Source organism: Lissotriton vulgaris, chromosome 7 (genome assembly GCF_964263255.1).
Source record: "Lissotriton vulgaris chromosome 7, aLisVul1.2, whole genome shotgun sequence".
NCBI lineage: Eukaryota > Metazoa > Chordata > Amphibia > Caudata > Salamandridae > Lissotriton > Lissotriton vulgaris.
This window is the reverse complement of record NC_141695.1, coordinates 1,181,436,721-1,181,458,402: the sequence shown is the minus strand read 5'-3', so window position 1 is coordinate 1,181,458,402 and position 21,682 is coordinate 1,181,436,721. Positions and strand designations below refer to the sequence as shown.

Genomic DNA, 21,682 nt, shown 5'->3' with positions numbered 1-21,682 from the left:
TTGGGCCTACTATAGGGGTGTCCTATGTGCACAGAATGGAAAGGGTAGGGCCTGGCAAGTGTGGGCACTTGCCAGGACAACATGGCAGTTCACCGACTGCACACAGGCACTGCAGTGGCAGGCCTGAGACACCATTTTAGGGCTGCTCATGTGGGTGACACAATCAGTGCTGCAGGCCCACTAGTAGCATTTGAATCACCAGCCCTGACACACTCAGTGCACTTTACTAGGGATTTCTTGGTAATACAAATATGCCAATCATGGATAACCAATCACAATACCAATTTACATAGGGAGCACTTGCATTTTGACACTGGTCAGCAGTGGCAAAGCACCCACAGCATCTAAACCAGCAAAAACGAAATCCAGCACAGCATCAAAAATATAGGAAGTAGAGGCAAAAAGATCGCGGGAAACCATGCCAAGGATGCCAGGTCTAACACCTGCCAAGAGAGGAAGAGGTAGGGGGCATGGGAAACCAGCCCCAGCTGTTCCCACGATCCAGGAAGAAGCAAAACCTGAGGGGGATGCCCTGGAATCTACAGGAGAACAGGTGGTCGAATTGGGCGACCTGCCTGAGCTGACCCATTGGCAGCAAGAAGGTGGGCCCTTCAGGGAGGAATTCTGTAAGGTGCAGAAAGAGTGCCCTTCCCTCATTGGTGTGCGGCAACAGGCTGCAGACCAGGCAGCAGGTGGTGCATCCAAAAATCATTTCCTTTACTGGGAAGATGAGTTGTTGTATAGTGAGCCTAAATTTGCTGAGCCCGGTGCAGCCCGTGTGTTGGTGGTACCCGCGCGCTTCAGGAACTTTCTAATGGGTCTGGCTCATGATGTGCCTCTGGCAGGACATCTGGGGCAAGACAAGACCTTCCAAAGGTTTGTCACCCACTTCTACTGGCCCCAGATGAAGAAGCATGTTGGTACCTTTTGTAGAACTTGCCAAACATGTCAGGCCAGTGGCAAGAGTGGAGGAAAGTGCAAGGCACCCCTCGTACCCTTTCCTGTGGTGAGCACCCCTTTCGAGTGGGTGGGCATCGACATAGTGGAGCCCCTGGATCCCAAGACAGCCTTAGGCAACAGGTTCATCCCGGTCTTGGTGTACCATGCCACCCGGTACCCGGAAGCAGTCCCTCTCAGGACAATCACAGCACCGTGGTGGGCCGTGCATTGATGGGGATCTTTTCCCGAGTGGGGATCCCCAGAAAGGTAGTCTCCGACCGGGGTACTGACTTCATCTCTAGGTACATATAGTCTCCGAGGGAGGAGTGTGGGGTATCTTATAAGTTCACCACTCCTTACCACCCTCAAGGAAGTGGGTTGGTTGTAAGGTTCAACTGCACCCTCAAAGGTATGATTATGGGACTAGCGGAGCCCATGAAATGGAAGTGGGAAGTCTTTCTACCATGCCTGTTGTTTGCCTACAGGGAGGTGCGTCAGAAGTCCTTAGGGTTCAGTCCCTTTGAACTCCTGTATGGCCACCCTGTTAGAGGACCTCTCACACTAGTGAAGGAGGGGTGGGAGAAATCCCATGGGAAGACACCCCAGGATGTGTTCAGCTACATGCTGGCCTTCCGCAACCATGGACAATGCTTCAGGAAGCTCGCACAGGATAACCTAGAAGCTAGCCAGGAAGAAGTGAAAAGATGGTACAACCAGAATACCACTCAGGTCGAATTTCAACCTGGGCAGAAAGTGTGGGTAATGGCGCCAGTGGAGCCTTGTGCGCTCCAAGACAAGTGGACTGGGCCATATGAGGTGGTGGAGCGCAAGAGCAAAGTAAGCTACCTGGTTAACTTGAAGACTTCCAGGCAGCTCTTGAGAGTCTTGCATGTGAACCGCCTCAAACCCCACTTTGAGAGGTCTGAAGTGACAATGCTCATGGCTACAGATGCTGGAAGGGAAGAGGATAGTGATTCTCTCCCTGACCTCCTGGTAGCCAAGAAGCAAGACAGGCCAGTGGATGGCGTGGTGCTCTCACCCACCCTGACCACAGAACAGCAGAGGGACTGTCACCAGGTGTTGGGTCAGTTTTCCTCCCTGTTCTCCCTGACCCCAGGTGTCACCAATTGGTGCGTCCATGATGTGGACACTGGAGATAGCCTGCTTGTGAAACAGAAATTTTACAGAGTAGCTGACAAGGTCAGGGCCTGCATCAAGGAAGACGTTTCTAAGATGTTGGCGCTAGGGATGATTGAGCCCTCCAGCAGCCCCTGGGCTAGCCCAGTGGTCTTAGTACCAACAGCTGCTGCGGCCAGTGCCACTCCAGAACTCTGGTTTCGTGTGGACTACTGTGGGCTCAATGCGGTCACGAAGACTGACGCACACCCCATCCCCAGAGCTGATGAGCTCGTGGATCGGTTGGGAGCTGCCCGGTACCTCAGTACATTTGATTTAACTTCTGGGTACTGGCAGATTGCCTTAACTGAGGGGGCCAAAGAGATGTCTGCATTCTCAACGCCAGAGGGGCACTTCCAGTTCAGAGTCATGACCTTTGGGTTGAAGAATACCCTGCCACATTCCAAAGACTGTTTAACCAGGTATTGACCGGGCTGGAGGAATTCAGCGCTGCATACCTGGATGACATTGCTGTGTTCAGCTCCACGTGGGATGAACACTTGCAACACCTCTGTGAAGTGTTGAAGGCTCTGCAAAGAGCAGGCCTCACTATCAAGGCCAGCAAGTGCCAGATAGGGTAGGGATCTGTGGTGTACTTGGGACACCAGGTAGGGAGCGGCCAGGTGGCGCCCCTACAGGCGAAGATTGATAACATTCTGGCTTGGGAGCCCCCCATGACCCAGACAGAGGTGAGAGCCTTTTTAGGTCTCACCGGGTATTACAGACGGTTTGTCAAGCGATGTGGTACCATTGTCGCCCCCTTGACAGAGCTGACTTCCAAGAAGCAGCCCAAGAAAGTGAATTGGACCGAAGCTTGCCAAACTGCTTTTGATGCCCTGAAGACTGCCATGTGCACAGCACCGGTGCTCAAGGCACCTGACTTCTCCGGTGAGTTCATAGTGCAGATAGACACTTCAGAGCATGGTGTGGGAGCAGTACCCTCACAGATCACTGACGAGGGCTGTGACCAACCTGTAGCTTTCATTAGCTGGAGGCTACTCCCCAGGGAACAGAGGTGGAGTGCAATTGAAAGGGACGCTTTTGCTGTGGTCTGGGGTCTGAAGAAGCTGAGGCCCTACCTGTTTGGGACTCACTTTCATGTTCAGACCAACCACAGGCCCCCCAGATGGTTAATGCAGATGAGGGGTGAGAACCCAAAACTGTTGAGGTGGTCCATCTCCCTACAGGGAATGGACTTCACAGTGGAACACTGCCCTGGCTGAGAACACGCCAATGCTGATGGTCTGTCCAGGTTTTTTCGCCTTAGTGAAGAGAACTCCCAAGAGGGTGGGAAGTTCTCTCCACTTTCAGCTGGAGGGGACACGTGTTACACCTGGCTTCTTTGGCGTGGTTTCCCCCTATCTTTTTGCTTCTACCTTCTGTATTTTTGGTGCTGTGCTGGATTTCATTTCTGCTGGTTTTGATGATTTGGGCAATTTACTCAACCTGAGCAAGAATTTCTCAGGGATTTTTTGGAAGCCCTCACTCACCACCCTGGGTGGTGACATGCTTCATCATCGGGCCCACCAGGAGAAGCCGAATGCCTCCCTGGTGTGCTGCAACGCCAGGTTACTGTGGAGCGGGATTTTTTTGTGACAGAGTGTACGAAAAAAAGTGAATTAAAAAAACCAAGCAGCTTTACCAAACAAAAAACTTTATTCCGTGGTTAGCCGGGTATTGGTTAAAAAGTATGTGCAGGGAAATATACCAACTAATGTGTTGGGTGTTTTCCCCTTTACAGTGGGGTCAACATGTTTCTGCCCTTTAAGTGTATGGATATTACTGGGCATTCGTCAGAACCATGTAATTGTGTACCTCGGTGGTGTGGGCGCGCTAAGGCCCACCCTGGCCAGAGGACGTGACAGTTAAAAAACAGAATTATGTGTAAAAAAGGTGCAAAAAAACAAACCAGAAAAAGGGGTTCGAACTATTTTGATGAACCTGTGGTTTGTGTGTTAAAAGATCCACACTTCATGGGTCTCGGGAGGGGGGTGGTGGCGACAATGGCACACCGCCCGCAACGCCAAACACCCGCTAGGCACCTAACGATCTCCTCGAACCGGACCCCGTGGTTCGAGGAGATCGTTAGGTGCCTAGCGGGGTTCCAAAAAATCAATGAGAAATTCTTGCTCAGGTTGATTTGATTCTCTTTTCTTTTCTGTGCTGGACACAACTATCCCTGCGTGGACACTCTTCTGTTGTTTGTAACTATTACCTGGGGGACCGAGAGTGCCTCTTCCCTCTCTCTCTAGTTGTTGTTATTATTGCTTTGGGCAATTTGCCACGGTTGTTCAGTGTCAAAGTGCAAGTGCTCCCTATGTAAATTGTTATTGTGATTGGTTATCCATGATTGGCATATTTGTGTCACCAAGAAGTCCCTTTTAAAGTCCACTGAGTGTGCCAGGGCTGGTGATAACAAATGCTACTAGTGGGCCTGCAGCACTGATTGTGCCACCCACATGAGTAGCTCTAAAATGGTGTCACAGGCCTACCACCGCAGTGCCTGTGTGCAGTCTGTGAACTGCCATGTCCTCCTGGCCCGTGTTCCCACTGACCAGGTCTAACTCTTCCCTTTCTGTACACACTGATCACCCCTATGGAAGGCCCAAGGTACCCCCTTGGGCAGGGTGCGGTGTATGTGAAAGGTAGAGCATGTACTTGTACGGGTGACATGCTCTGGTAGTGAATTACAGCCATTTTTGTTTTTCACTATTGTAAGGCTATCTTGCCCCATAGGCTATCTTGGGGAATGTAGGCTACAGTGGCTATCAGCATATCTTCCCATAGGAGCAAGATGGGACATAAAAGTCTGGTATCCCTGAACTCAGACTTTAATAACACATCTTTTAGGAAAGGTTGTTTTTAAATCCTGTCTTTGAGAACAGCACTTTTAGAAAGTTGCTTTTCTCTTGTCTGACCTTTCTGTGTGCCTTGGCCTGTTTGTGTATTGACTGTCTGGTTTGAGAGTGACAGAGGCTGGGAGCCCCCAGGAGGCTGGCTGAGTCAGCCCTAGGCTGAATGACTGCATCTGCATCTTGAGTGTTGGGGGGGGATAGCACCTGGGCCTGAATAGGGCTGTGCCTGCCTTCCACAATGCTGGCTCCACCTCCTGCTGGGCCGCTGATGACCCTTTCCCTGTCTCTGAAAGGAAAGGAGAGGCCAGGAAAACAAAGTGCTCAAGGAACACCCAGAACTGGTTCAGACCGGGCTCAGAGCCCTCCTGCACAAAGGGATCAAAGACCTTTAGGGGTATAAGTACATGACCCCTTGTTGTGTTCTTATTCCTTTAAATGCACGTGTACAGAATATGGAGTGTTGTAGTGATAAGTTCCATGTGGAACATTGATGTTACCGAGCTGGTTGGAGAAGGACGTCGCTTCCCTGGCTCTCACCTGTTATTACCTTACTTAAATAAATACCACCTTTCATCTCTACTTTTGGTCTGCTGCCCTTCACTTCACCCCTGACTACAGAAAATTAGATCATCCTGGAATCAAGAAGGAACCTCTGCCAAGGAGAATGCTGAAACTGAAGAAGGAAGACTGTCCTGCTGTTGCTCTACTGGACTGACCTGCTGTTGCTTTGCTGCCAAGGAGAAGGAAAGGACTTTGCTTTTGGTGCTGTGTCCCCTTGCTTGAAGGAATCTCCAAGGGCTTGAGAAGAGCTGGCTCCCTGTTAAGAAGTCCCAGGAACAAAAGGACGTCACCCCTAGCTTCCCTGAACTCTGCTGAGAGAGTTCTGTCCTTCCTAGAGTGCTTAGGCCAGTTGTGGTGCCTCTGGAAGTTGTACCTGTGTTGGGAAGCTAGAAACCAAGCTTTTAAAGACTTTCTGCAAGTTTTGTCACATTGCTCGCTTGCTGAGCACATCTCCGACAGTGCAAAGAAATTCTCGCTGCTACGAAGGCCGAGATCATCACAGCGCCTGTTGCCGCTGCCAGAGTCATTGCATCCTTCATTTGTTGGACGCACCAGTCCGGTGCGGGAAGATTACCATTGCTGCGAGTGTCTTCGCAGAGCCTGCCGTCACTGGGTGAGATCATCTCACCGCTCGCCTGCGACCGCATCACGTCGCTGCGAGCATCGTCGCAGAGCCATTGCATCGAGGAGCTGTGAAAGGAAGACCGCCGCTGGACCCCGCATCGTCGCCCCGGAGATCGTCGCAGCCCTAAATATCATTGCATTGTGCCTTTGTGAGCGTCTTCACTACGGAACCTCCGCACCGGAATCCATACAAGGTATCGCGTCCCTCCCCGTACAGACCGCAGTCACCGCAACACGCCCACTACACCGAGCGGGGTTGTCGCATCGCCTCCCTAAGGTCTCAGGAGTGACGCATCGCTTGTTTTCCACCGCACCAGCTTCTGTTTTGGAACTTTGTTGTATTTAAAGGTACTGTTGGCTAAACGTGACGGAACTGTGAACTTTTAACGCAACTGTGGATTATTTTAACAGAACCTTAAGAACTCTTTTGCAACTATATTCTTGAACTCAGTATGTTGGGTTTTTGTCATTTTGGTATCGTGTAGTTTAGAATAAAATACCTTTATTTTTCTAAACTGTTGGGGAGTCACTTTGTTAGGACTTTACTGTGTTACTGTATGTTGGTACAAATACTTTACACATTGCCTTTGTTAAGCCTTGACCACTCGTGCCAAGCTACCCAGAGGGTGAGCAGAGGTTATCTAAGAGTACCTGACTAGAAGCAATGGTCCCTATTTGGACAGTGGTACCTACCTCTGCCAACTAGAGACCCCCAGTTCTAACATGCAAGTATAAGCAGTAAACTTCCAAAAGTTGCAGACACTGTATATCCAAATAGGAATTGAAATACGTAATAAGAGAAGAGGAGAAAATGTAACTTGAGGACATTACCCCAAAGGCAACATATACAACAATAACTACAGTGCTTTAGGGAGAGCAAAGGTAAGAGGCATATAAACCTTATAGCGAAGTCAGACAAGTTTGAGAAGCAGTCCCTATAATCAAGCTTTCCACAAGGTGAGCAAGGGCTCAGCGTTGTTTACAGATAAAGCATTATTAAGTACCCAGTTCCTCTGAGAAGAAATTAGAAAGTCTTCAATAAGTGTCCCATTTTGGTATTGACGTTCATGTAAAAGACTTGTGAATCTTACATTTGTTATCCCTGGATTACTGTAGTTATTATTGTATATGCGGATAGAAAAACACACTCACAAATGCATATTAAAATAATAATGTGAACTTCAATGGCTGACAGAAAAAGCAATCAAAATATTTACTATACCTTAACAAAATATTAAGGCCACTTTGTCTACTGGAAAATTAATGAAATTATCCATCTATTCTCTAATGATGCGCGTGTCCAAATTTGAGATTAGCAACTAGGTTAGCAATACTGTATTGTGTAAATGAGAGCAGTGCATTAGTATGCTCTGGAGTGGTTTTTGCATACAGCCTACAGCAGCAAGGGTATTTTATTCAGACCCCATAGGATACCAACCACCGTCGTCTCTGTCCACACATGCCCACAGTTTTTAGATCACCCTTTGATTAGTTTAAACATACTGAAACTGTCATTGGTGTGTAACCACTGGAATACGTCTTGTAGCATTGTATGTGTAGATAATGGAAGGCTTTCCTTTATGTGGGACTAGGCCTCTTCCAAACATCAGCCTGTACACTCAGGTTACAGACGAGATGGAAATTATGACATCCAAAACTCATAAAAGACAGTGCACAGGATGTGTGCTCGATATTTGAAGAAGCTAGTTCATTCATACCCATGGTTACCTTCAGCTAGTCTTATCTATGATGTGATCTCATGTGAAATTTTGCATTGGCAATGTCAATAGGCCTGGCTTGGCTGCCAACTTTTGGCTTTGCCAATGTTTGCAAATGCTTCTTTTTAAAAATAACGTTTTTTTGTATGCAAGACCAAAATGCTGTTACTGACATAGAGCTAAGCCAATGGCTGTTGTGGGCGGATAAAATGACCCATGTTGTATACTGTGGCGAGTAGAACAAAAATGTAAATGACACAGTAACGGATGGAAGAGCGCTGGCCAAAAGACCATACAATTAAGCATACTAAATATATAATTTTATTGAAATCAATATGCCTTAGCTAATGCTAAATCTAATAGCCGAGTATGTTGCTAGTAAATTTTGAATATGTATAGTCAATTGGATTTCTAAGCAACAGCAGCAACTTAGGTGGCATCAGCAGCTATAAATCCCAGAAAATGCAATGCAGTTAAATATGTAGCTTTCAATGCTGTTGCGTTGCAATGTAATGTTTTCCACTTCAGGTCTTTAGAACTTACAATGGAATAACAATTGTATTTAAAGCTTTTCATGAATCTAGTGTTTTGACACATCCCCACTCACTGGTATATGTTCATAAAAAATGACACTTTGAGCAAAAGAAGGGTTTGTTTGGCTGTCACTTGTAATGCTTGAGCTTTGCAGGGAAAAGGCCAGACTACTAATTCAGTTTGGTCTCCCTCAGTTTAAATTAATGTTGGCAGACTGAACACAGAAATTGCTTCTCGCCCCAGTGATTTTTTTATGTGTTGTGATGCATGAGGGCACTAGAGTTTGGAATGGAAACTCTGAAATAGGGTGGAAAAAGCTTGTGTCACTATCTTTCACATGTGATGATTTTGCCTTCTGAATATTGAGACTCAAGCAGTGGTGGTTACTCAGCTAAGGCGGGTGAACATCGCTCCACAGGAAAAATAAAATGATAATAACAGCATGTTATTACCATTTTATTTTTCAGTACTCTTCTGCAGGGGGAGGACGGGCTGGACTCGCACTTTCATAGTGCACATGACGGTTTGGCCAACCGTCTTGGCCCGCCAAACTGTCATGCGCAGTTGGCATGACCTCCACATGGTTGCGTTGCACAGCCTGGGTGGAGAACATGCCCAGGCTCCCACTCCCCATCTGAGTGCCGAACCATGGTGCTCAGACCAATCACAATGCTGCAATCAGCAGCAATTTGAATGGTAGGGAAGCCTGAGTGATTCCTGTTCCTGCTTCCTGTGTCAACTGAAGAAGAAGTGGAAGGAAGAGACGTGGCAGCCGGCAAGTAAGTTTAAGCTTTTTTTTCTTTTTAAAACATTTTTTTAACCTCCCCCAGTCCACCACTACTGCAGCCACTACTGGGCTCTAGGTTAATTGCTTATTTATCAAGTATTAGTTAAGCAGTGAACCCTCGAGATATGTGCATGTTCCATTCATATAACCAGATCATTTATAAGTGAAAGATTGACTGTGACAGATTTGTGACATGATGTTCTTGCTTACATTTAAAGGCTATATACTGCTCATTGGGGATGTATGACGTTACAACGCATACTTTTACAACGCCTACCTTTACAACGCGGTTTTTACCATGCATACCATTACAACGCATAATGCTTTTAGGCGCTGGATAGTGAATAGTTTAATTTACTATTCCAACTCCAGTCCCCGTGGATAGTAGGGAAGGTTATTGGATAGTAAATTAACCTATTCCCTATCCTAGAGCGCCCCCCAGAGCAATGCGTTGTAATAGTTTGCGTGGTAAAAGTTGCGTTGTAATGGTAGGTCGTTGTAAAAGTTTCGTTGTAATGGTTGTATACCCTCTTGGTGTCTTCAACACCGTGGTTTCTTGTAAAATATCCAATGTAATAATGTAACTATTTGCAGAATCAATTGCTAAACCTTGCTTTCAAAAGCAAAGTGTTAAAGGCTGAGATGAAAAGGTGGATTCTGGATTAACCATTGTTACACCTACTGACTTTTGTTAAGTGTCATTACAGCATTGTCTTTGTCCAAGTTCTTTGAAACACGCATGTATTTGTTTATGTATGTTTATATGTATGTATGTGTGAATGTATTTCTGATACATTTCTTGAACTGTTATATATCCAAGCAATTGTTGCCTCATGTTGCTAAAGCCAAATTCAGCGAATCGAGTCGAATCAGTTGACGTATCAAGAGCAGGCCTGGACTGGCCGTTGCGGGCACCGGGCAATCCCCCGGTGTGCCGCAAAGGGTGGGGCCGGTATTAGGCCCTGGGTGCCGTTTTTGTTACAGGGCCGTTTTTGCAGCATTGCTGCAAATTCAGGCCTGTAACAAAATCGGCCTAAAACCGGCCCCGGCAAAGTGCTTGGTCGCACCCCAGGGGGCCTGCCGAGCACTTTGCCAGGGCCGGTTTTGGTTCTCAGTCCGGCCCTGATCAAGAGTTGTTTGCAGTTACAGAAATATCTGTTTTGTAGGGTTTGGATAATCTCTCCAGGAAGAAAATGGATGTGGATAATTGAGGAGGCTGTAGAAATCCACTGACATTATATCACTGGTCAAAAAACAAAAGCAAATTTAAAGATTTTATTAATTCTACGCGATGTATTTTAGCTTATTTCTGACTTTTCTAAAAGAAATCAATGTTTGTGCTTTTCCTGATACACCATTTTGGTGTAAAAACCTAGGGGCCTCATTTAAAATATTTTGATGCACGGCCTTCCTGCTGCGCTGCCATGAATCAAAAGGGCAGGAATGCGCTGTATCTACAAGACAGTCCTGTCCTTTTCCCTTGCACTAGTGCACAATAGGCAGCCATGCGCCAAAGCAGCCACTCCTGCTCCATGGTGCAAGTGTGTCTGCATTGTGGTGAATGTTGTCCCTTCCTACACAAAAACAATCAGAAGAGGTGTTTTCTCTTTCTATGTGTGCTGCAGAATGAAAAAGGAAAAATGGGGAGAAATAAAGGTATTTTCCCTCGTTCTGCTTCCATTATGCTTCCCCTGGGGAGGTGTGTTAATCTGACAAATTAACGGGTTTACAGAACCTTGTAAATCTGAGAGTGCATCAGGTTCCAAGGATGTTGCATGGGAACACCCACAGCAACACCCATAAAATGCCCCGTTCATGCAGAGTAGTGCCTGAAAGGGTGTCATATTTACAAGGCCATGGAAAGCCATAAAGGTTGGCCTTAACTGGGTTTTTAAATATGGGCAGACACACTATGCTGCTGGTATAAGGAGCAGCATAAGGAGCTGCTTGAGGAAGGAACTGCTGTAATTGCCTGCACTGTAGATAGCATTTTACAGAGACTCACTAAGCAAGCACATCAAAGGAATTGCAGTACTGCGGGAATGGGCAGCACTTATCCCTGCCGTAGCTACCAAGACCCCTGAAACTTTGTGCTCCAGTGGTAGCTGGGAGAAGCACCTGTTGGAATCTCGTGTGCTCCACAGTTGGCCTGTGTGGGCGCGGCACTGCCCAAGGGTGCCCTTGGCCTGGAACCTGTCTAAGTGATTTGAAGAACTGCGAGTCGAAGATGCTGCCTGGCAACCACTGCGCTGAAGAATCACCATTGGCGTGCATGTGGCCATCTCACACAAGAAGAGGCACCAAGTAGTCACTGCCACATCAGAGTAAACAACATAATGATTTAAATAACCACAGAAGTATTAGATTAAGCGGTGCAGAGCCCCGCTTCGGAAAAAAAAAAAGTGAGCCAAAACCTTACCGGAGAACGCCGCCGCCACAGCCAGGAATCAAACGCCACCACCGGCCAGAGTCAGACCACGCCCCAGTGACAACGCACCAGCGCCAAGAGGCGCATAAAATCGGCGCAGAGCCCCGCTTCGCGGGACGCGCACGGGACAAGCCGGACAGAGCCCGGGCCAAGGGCGGGCCCGTTTAAGCCCGTTCTGGACCGGACAAGGATGGGCCCATTTAAGCCCGTTCAAGACCGGACAAGGACGGCCCGTTTAACCCCTTCGATGCGGATGGCAAAGCCAGCTCGTCATGGGCGTTACCTGCGCTGCGCGCATGACGAGCTGGCTTTGTCACGTTACCCGCGATTTTCAAATTTCAGCGTGCAGCGGGAAAACCTGCTAGCGCGCATGCGGTTAAGCCCGTTCAAGACCGGACAAGGACGGGATGGGCCACCCGCCTAACATCTATATTTACAGCCCTCCTAAAAGAGGTTAGTGACTCTTTGTATTGCCCATTTTGTTTGCTTGAACTAGTGTGGGCCTTAACGAAACTCATCTTGCCGCAGACACCTTTGCAAGGCAGCTCACTATGGCTACATCACCACCCTTAGGAGTAAATGTCAGAAGAAGCACAGGGGGGTCCTTAATGGGGACCCTGGACAACCTTTTGATTAGAGTGTCTAGCGCCTTGGCCAAAGACATTGAATTGACCGAAAAGAGGTTATCCCTTGATAATCCATTTGATAAACGGTCTTCAATTGGAAGTTTGGCAAAGGTAAAATCGCCGGTTTCCCAAAGGACTGACCCCCAGGACACACTGATCCTCAGTGAGGGGGATGAGGGAAGCTGCATCTTACATCCTGTAGAATCCCTTGTACCCTTGGACACAGCTGAAAATATCGTAGCAACTGGGCCACAGAGAAGTCATCCCTCAAAGAGGCACCCGTCACCCAATATAAAGACCAGATCAGCTAGAAGTGCAAGAACTGGGCTGGTACAGTCACCGCAGGGGTTGCTAACGCTAAAAAGGAAATGAACAGAGGCACAAATACAAGCCGCAGACAGAAAGGCAAAAAAAAGCTAAAGAGGCGACGCCCAAAGAGAGCCTGACAGTTAGGACCTCACTAGGCCCACATGAATTGGCACCGGTAAATGAAGGAGTCAATGGACTGACAAATAAGGAGGGTACAGTAGTGGGTGAGCCAGACCCCTCCTTCTGGAAAAGACTGGAAAACATTGTGAAAAAGGCAATTCACCCGATTCACGATAGACTGGACCGGATTGAATCGAGACTGGTGTGCGTGGAACTTTTGCTTACATCAGCACAAACAAGGGGCAACCAGGGCAGCGAGCGGCATTGCACGAAGCCAAAAGTGGCAGGATCAAGTATTGGGCGCACCAGTACTAATATTACCGCTAATGTTCCTTTACATTCTGATGTTCTTTCAACTGGTAGTCAGCCTTCTACAGCAACTAGCCAGGTGACAACCAGTGTTATGGGCCCCCGGACTAATTTGGCTGGGGTCACCCAATCGGAACAATTAGGTAGGGAAGGTATGGGGGGGGCTAGTAACCCTGTATCACAACCACTTGGAGTCTAAGCCTTGTTAGTGCCAAAACCGCTAATAACCCGTCCAGTATCCTACCTGCAAACAATAGATCTACCCCCAGACTCAGCCCCCTATGTGGTATCTTAGCTGGGGTACCATCGCTTGAGCAAGGGAAGAGGGAAACATATATGGAGTTAAAAAACAAGTGTATTTTCTGGCTTAATGAAAATCGCCCTTTACTACTCCATATGTGTGCAGAGATATTGTTCGCTAGAAGAGTCAACTGGGTGGGCAGACGGGCCAAGTCATTAGGGGGGGATTGTATTATCATCAATTTCAGGGACACAAAATGCGTTGAATATATTTGTAATTGGGCACAGAAAGATCCAATGTCCCGAATCCAATCACTCCCTCTTATGTACTTTTATGCACCAGTACAGACCCCACAATGGGGAAACCCAATAGGGAATGAAGCACAGAACAACTACATCCCACGGAACATAAGGCTATATAACAGGTTTGAGGCCCTGTCTGGGCTGTCGGACTGTGATTGACAGCAAACCCAGAATGACGGAAATAGGGTGGACATTGCTCCATTAGTAGCAACACCTGTAGCAGAATCAGTTAGTGGACCCCAGTTAGTTAAAGAACCACTAACATTAAGCGAGTGGAACACATTTGAACTTCTGTCCTGGAATGTGGCGGGTCTCTCAGCCACATTCCAAAATAAGGAATGGTTGGATTACGTAAATAAATATAATGTAATTTGTGCCCAAGAGACCTGTGAAGTAAATCCAACAAATTTCAATCTGGATGGCTATAAGCTGTTCGGCATCCCAGCAGTTAAATCAAAAGTAGGGAGAGCGAGAGGGGGTGTTTTATTATGGGTCCGTCTGACGGTAGAAGGAGTATGGAAGGACTTGAAATGGAAGACAGATTGTACTGGCGGTACAGTTGAAAACTAGGGACCTTAATCTAATTGTTGTAAATTTTTATAATGTAGGGGGGAGTAGACTGGAGGAACTGGAAGAACGGCTAGGCACACAGTTAGAGAAGATGACGGCTATGGCTGATGCTGCAGGTTGAAAATGGTTCAATGTTTGACATACCGCCGTAGGCTGTCCTACAACACCACCTCAAACAAAACTAGACTATCCCGAACTCCAGGTAACAGGATTGTCTATCTGTACACCAAGAAGGTTGGCAAAGCCCCAAAGTCAGCATGTGGTAGCTGCCCAGGAAGACTCCGTGGTATCCGTGCTGTTCGACCTAAAGTGCTAATGCGACTGTCTAAAACTAAGAAGCATGTCAGCAGAGCCTATGGCGGTTCCATGTGTGCTAAATGTGTACGCGACAGGATCAAACGTGCTTTCTTAATTGAAGAGCAGAAGATCATTGTCAAGGTGTTGAAGGCAGAAGCACAGTCTCAGAAAACCAAATAAACATTTATACGATCCAGATGAAAATAAATAACTGAAAAATAAAAAAATAAATAAAAAAAGAGAAGATGACAGATGCACTAGCCCCCCAAATTTTAATTGCAGGAGATTTTAATTGTCATCTATGTCCCCAACTGATACCCTTCACGGATGATTGGTCTTCTTGTAACATGGAGGAGGGTGCTCATTTTGAGCATACAACAGAGGGTACCAATCTAAACACAATGGTGTCAAATTTTGAGCTGGTACATTTATTGGACCTCATACCATTAGACCCGGAAAGGGGAGTTAACCCTACCTTTAAAGGAAGAGGGTGTTGCTCCTACATCGATTTTGTAATCCTGTCTCACTCAATACAACAATGAATAGTAGAATTTAATATTGAGTGTAGCGGTTTCAGCGACCATAATCCCCTCACCATGACAATGGTATTGTCGCAAGGGAAGAATGAAATGAGGAGAAGAGCAAAGGATGTCAGGGAGACGATCACTGATCAGGGTAGATGTTTAAAATGGGCAAAAATGTATGGGGAAAGTTTTTATAATTCATTAGTTATCAAGGGCACGGAGTACTTGGAGGTGTTTTTTAATTTGGATGTAAGTGGGTCCCTGCTGGATGAGGCTTTTGAGAATATAGGACGGCTAGTAGATAGCCTACTGTTTACGAAGGGGAAAGGCAAGGTATTAACCAAGCCCAAATGGTTCGACAGAGGATGTTCCTGCGCGCAGAGTAATCTTAGAGCAGCACTTAAGCAGAACACAAGGGATGGGCTAAGGATTATACGCTGTAGATTAATTTACAAACAAGAAGTCAAGCGCCGCAAAAAAAGCCCTCCAAGCTGAGACATGGGTAGATTTGCGCGAGGCAGCAGAAAAAAGGGACCTCTCTGGGTTTTGGTCTATAATTAACAGACCCTGCTTCCAAGAAGGGAATAGCCCCTGTATAGCGTCAATCGTACTGCCCGAGCAATGGGTGGAGCATTTTGGTGACCTATATAATCGAGGCACCCAGATTGAAGGAGAGCAGGATACCTGCAGGGATACAAGCACAGAGTTGACCACTTTTACTTTAAAAGAGATTGAGGGGGGCATAAAGGGCCTGACTCGCAACAAAGCACCTGGGCCGGATGGGATCCCGCCAGGTCTCTTTTTAAGTAAGATCGAATTATGGGGCCCGATACTGACAAGAGTAATAAATGCTGCTATAGTCTCGGGTCTCCCACGCTCATGGTCGACGGCCATAATTGTCCCGATTTATAAGAAAGGCAGTAGGGACAACCCCCAATGTTATAGGCCCATTTCCTGATAGATGTAACTGCAAAGGTAATGGGTAGGGCTATCTTGAACCGCCTTATGTGTTGGGAAGAAGAAAATTGTATACTAACAGAAGTACAGTATGGGTTCAGGGCAGGCAGATCCACGACTGATCAGTGTTTAAACTTATATTTATTTGTTACAAAATACACTGAGGCCAGTAATGAAAAAGTCTATCGAGCTTTTATGGATCTGGCTGCGGCATTCGACTGTGTAAATCGAGCAAAGCTGTGGGCTAATTCTCGGATCTGGGTGTTGACAGTGGTCTCATTCACATCTTGACAGCCCTTCACCACAACACAACTGCAAAAGTGAGGTAGAATCTAGAGGGAGGCCTGACCGATTCTTTTAATTGTTCAAGCGGGGTGAGGCAAGGATGCATCCTAGCACCCTTCCTGTTTTCCATCTACATAAACGGAATTGAAACTTTCTTAACTAACCTACAAGTGGATTCCCCAAGGATAGGAAATAGATCAGTGTCTGTCCTTCTTTACGCGGACGACGCGGTCCTGCTGGCGCGCACGCCCCTAGGTCTGCAGCGTCTGATTGATAGGTTCATCGAGTTCATGAAGGGATTAGACTTATCGGCGAATCTGACAAAATCGTTTGTCATGGAGGTGGGCCCAAAGCGTAAGGGAAAGATTTTAATTATAGAATAGGCTCCACAAGTCTGGCAAAAGTGCAGACTTTTTTATGTGTGGGCATTTTATTTGACAGAAACTTAACTTTTAAATCTTTGATTGAGGGACATGGAAATAAGCTAGCAGCTAGCTCTGGCGCGATCATGAATTTTGGTCGCCGTTTGGGACGTTGGTCCCCAGAGAAAATGATGACTTTGTATAAATCGGTCTCTGTTGCTAAAGCTGTATATGGCGCAGAACTGTGGGGGATGGCGAACGTAGACACACTGCAAAAACAGGAAAATAAATACTTGAAGAGGCTTCTTAAAGTTCCTCAGGGCACATCAGCCTATATAGCACATGAGGAACTAGGCTGCAAGTACCTGGAAGACAGAGTAAGATTGAGGCCTGCTTTAGCATGGTTAGAACAATGGGTTAGCCAGGAAGCCACCTTGACCCAAGAAATAATCTTAGATTGTTTGGGCAGGTAGAAAGATAGCTTTATTCCCTGGTTAAAATATGTGAAAGGGGTCTTCGAGGGAATCGGCTGGGGAAATCTGTTTTCAAACCCCCAGAGCATCACTAAACAGATTCAAGTAACAGTAATTAAAAAACTTCTCAAATTTAAAGTGACAACACAGGAAGCACTTGTAAAGAATATGCAGACTGTCCAAGCATATGTGCCGTTGAGACCCTGCAGTGGACTCGAGCCATATCTCGCCCTCGTATACAACCCACAGGATAGGTTTTTATTAACGCGTTTTAGGCTCCATTTATTTCACCACTTATTAGCTGACCCCGCGGAGTTTACTGATTTAATTGAGTCAAAGGGTCCCTGCGGCTGCGATCAACGATCTCCGCAGGATACCCTTTATTTTGTTTTGTTATGCCCATTTTATTTAATGCCTAGGCGCCGATTTTTAAGAGAGCTTTTCAAGAGAGCTAATTTTAGATCAGCAAGAGATGCCCTTGTCTTTTAAAAGTATCTAGAGATCTCCTGATTTTATTCTCTGTGATACATTTTTTAAGAACGTCAGTCAGATTAAGGTCCACTATTGAAATATGATGATTTTTATTGTACTGAAAGGACAACAAAACTGTCTTCTATCTTCCTTCTGCTAGTTCGAACTGATGGATTTAGTGTGTTGCTGATTTTTGTATATCTTTTTATTTTTGGTTGTTTAATGAAATGTCAGAATATTTTTAAAATTTTACTTTTATGGTGTTGTTTAAATGCCGAATAAAGTTTGTTGAAATGAAATGAAAATCAGCGCTGTGAGTCAACTTGGGCACCCACCAGAATGCCAGAGTGGGCCGCACCATGAGTCAAGTACCCACTGGAATGTCTGAGTGAGCAATGACCCACAACCACTCGCCCAGAACAGGACCAGAAACAGAAGCCACCACTCCTGCTGAAACCCCTCCCAGTAATGTGCTGCATGGCTGGCGACCATGCAACTCTCTGGAATAATGCTGCGTACAAACCTGGAAGCTCTCTGCAACTGATGATATCCCAATGCCTCAGGGGGGCCGAACACAGCCCAGCGCTGCTCCTATGAACTTGGTGAGATGCTCAGCAGGCTGTGGCCTGAGGTTTTGAATGCTAAGACCAAATGGAGAAGAGCATGAGCTGCATTTATAAACCTTACCTCGAACTCTGAAGCTCAAGAGGAGATGACTATAGAATAAAGGGATGCATGAAGGGACAGGTGGAGGGGTCATTAGATTAGTCAACAGAGGCCACTGAAAGCACACAAACTCACACTTGTGAATCAGCTATTAAAGTATTATTGAATGTGTGGTGCAATTCTAAGTTTTCTGTGTAATAAAGTCCTTGTATTTTTTATGGAGAGAAACACTGATTTGGACATTGATCTGCACTGCTGGGTGGGTGGTAGTGTTTCCTGAAGGTGAGTGTTCCAACACTAATCTTCCTGAGACCTCAGAAGCATTTGACTGCTCATGTCATTACCATTCATTGAGAGTCAAATGTGGAAAGGGCTGTTCTTGGCCCAGTTTGTGGAGCTCTATTGAGAGAGGCCCTTAGACAGGAGTGGCAAAACGGCTTCAACCATCGCCCAGGCTCAGTAGCCCTTACCTGTCTCCTGGTCTCCTGAAAGGGGTCTGGCAGACGCTCACAGAGGCTTTGAGCAGAATGCAGGGTTACACAGCGGTCTTGTTTAACCTCACTCCAATTTCATATATACATCCGTTCATACATCATTAACTTACTGTTTATGATTCCCAGGTGTTGGTGTGTTTGTCTAAAGATTTATTTTAATGAAGGCAGGTTGAAAATAGCCTAGGGGGTTGATGTTGTTATGAGTGCATGAATAAGAGCTGGCACACACTAAAGGGCATGTTCAAGAAAAATATTGTGGAGTATGCAAAACAGTTTTACTTTATGTACTCCAAAATCCGGTTCACAAACCTCCACTTCTTCTAGTTTTTCTGTACAGAGGCCTCCACCTCAGAGCCAACCCTCTCTCCACAAATAGATATAGGATTTAGTACTTGATGTTTGAGAAGCAAAGTTTGGGTTGGGAAATGGGGATTGAATACACATTTAAATATACTACAATAGTACCACTAGCAAAACAGGCTAATTTGTACTACAGCCCAGCTTTGGAGTAGGTCATCTACAATGCAATTCCAATGAATGATACTGCAACAAAATTCAATTGAAGTGAATAGCGTCAGGCAACAACACAAGCACAGGGATATACCTAAAATAAATTAATGAAATAACAATTTAAGATAAAAGTAATATAAATTAGTTTTTTGTATTACTAAATACATTTAATATAAAAAAATATATGCATAACAAAATGTATTATAAATGGTAACTTTATTATTTTAATGAAATACCTATTAAAATTATCCAAACCAATACTCTTTCAGGCACAGAGTGCTGCATAAATCATGCAAAAAAGTAGCAGAGAGCTCTGGGTAATTCCCAAGTTTAGGTATTACTTTTTGATTAAAACATTTCTTTTTTGTAAAATTCACCGTTACATTCTTTTTTTTTTTTTAAATGTGTTTTTATTGCAGAATTTGAAACCACAGAATACAATTAGTCAACCAGTCCACTCGTGACATCCCCCCCGGTCAACAATAAAACGTATATCGTACACAGCCATTCAGCCCGCATCCCGGAGGCCGGGCGGCATAATACTCCACTCAGTGGGAAAACTTCACAGTGCGCGTCCCATTGGGACCATGGTTGATATGTCGTTTTACGTATCTGCTTTTACCCCCCCACCCTCAACATTGCTTCCGTCAGCCATCCCAGTTGCATAATCAGTGGTACTGTCCACGTCAGGACCCACCCCAAGCGCTGTAGGTCTATCATGCCTGGCCGCTCCCCCAGCCATTCCTCGCTCCGCACAGCACCCTACCGGCCTACTAGACTCAAGGCGCCCCAGCGGACGACCAGCTATTTGGCTTCCGACCCACCCCAAACTCCCACTAACCTACCCCCCCGAACCTCCCCCCCCCCTGGCAACTGCTAAAGGTGTATGCCTCGTCCCAACGTGTTGGATGGATCCACTACAGTGTAACTTACAATTCTGTTTGCGTTCGCCCCGCAGTGTCCGCTGTCTTAATCCCCTCCGTCCTCATCCTCCACCAAAGAATCATGCAAAGCCTGCACCACCAACTCCCACGCACGCGCTACATCCAAAGCCTTCTCATTCCCAAGCTTAACAGCCTGCTTCATCCGGAGCACACTCTCACATTCAGACCACCGCAGCAATTCATTCTTCCATCTACGCAGTGACGGCCCACCCCTGGACTTCCAATGCCACGTTATTTCTCTTTGCGCCAGTATCAGACCCAGGTCAATAAATTTGCTCGTCAACTTGGTGTGTTTGGTGTGCGGGAACCAGAGCAACAAGCATGCCGCCATATCAAATTCCACCTCCCTGTCAGTCACATCGTTGAGGAGGTCCCCCACCTCCGCCCAGTAGGCCTCCAAGTGCGAGCACCCCCAGAGCAAATGATCCATGTCCGCCCCCGGAGATGAACACCGCGGGCATCGGGCGTCCGGCACCCGGAAGTACCGCTGTATTTTCACGGGAGTTAAGTAGGCCCTATGGAGCACGTAGAAATGCACTTGCTGGAAGCGCGCGTTTCTCGTGCCTTTCCACGTGCGCCGCAAGATGTGGCCCCACGCCGCGTCCGGGATAGGCCGGCCCACACTCTCCTCCCATTTAGCCTTGAGCCCCTGGAGCGGTTCCAGTCCCTCATTCAGCATCCTGTTATGGAGGCATGTCACAGCCTTAAACGTACCCGCCGCCATTACCACATACTGGCACGCCATAGTCGTGGTCGGCTCCATGAGCCCCCCTTTCCAGTGCTTCTGTATAGCAGCCACCACCGCCGCGTGCAGGAGGAACCCCCCGTCGGGCAGCCCGAACTGGTCCCGAAGCGCTTCAAACGGTGCCAGAGCCCCATCGATGTACAGGTCACCCACCACCTGTAGGCCCGCCTCCTCCCAATCCAGCAATGGTGACCAATCTCCCCCGTGCGGCAGTGCCGTCAGCATGCCGATCGGGATCTACGGTGAATAGGGCCGGGTCGCCTTCGCTCTCCTAAGGCTCCTCTGCCAGCACAGCCGGAGTGTCCGTTCCTCCACAGTGAGGCCCCGTAACTCAAGTCTCTGCTGCATGACAATATAGGACAGCACATGTCGTTGTAACCCCCGGTCTCGGTCCTCCTCCGGACCCCTGAACACCCTAGCCACGTTCTGCGTGAGGACCTGTAACTGCGCCGCCAAATAATATAGCTCGAAATCGGGCACAGCCATACCCCCTTCTATCTTGGGGCGAAGTAGCGTGCTCAGCGCCACTCTACGGCGGCCATGCCCCCATAGGAACCCAATAATCATTGTCCTCAGGTCTCTGAAGATCCCCTGAGGAATCCAGATAGGCAACGTCCGGAAGTAGTACAGGAAGCGGGGGAGCGCCACCATCTTTAAAAGAGCGATCCTACCCAGAACCGTCAGCGGGAGGGTCGACCAGAAGGACATGCTGCCCCTCAGTGCTCGGACACATCGACCAATGTTGCCCTCCAATAGATCCGCAGTCGCGTGATAGATGCGGACTCCCAGATAGGTGAAGCAGGATGGCTCCCAGACCACCCCCAAATCGCGACCAGGGTCGGGCGACTCCGCTCT

At 47.1% G+C, this 21,682-nt stretch overlaps 1 pseudogene across 1 annotated transcript; it reads left to right on the top strand.

The window, feature by feature from the left end:
* Positions 1–14,213: 14,213 nt before the first annotated feature.
* On the top strand, positions 14,214–14,629 carry LOC147703122 (large ribosomal subunit protein eL34 pseudogene; annotated as a pseudogene). Its single transcript, XR_015297281.1, has one exon. The product of XR_015297281.1 is annotated as a large ribosomal subunit protein eL34 pseudogene (transcript).
* Positions 14,630–21,682: the final 7,053 nt, after the last annotated feature.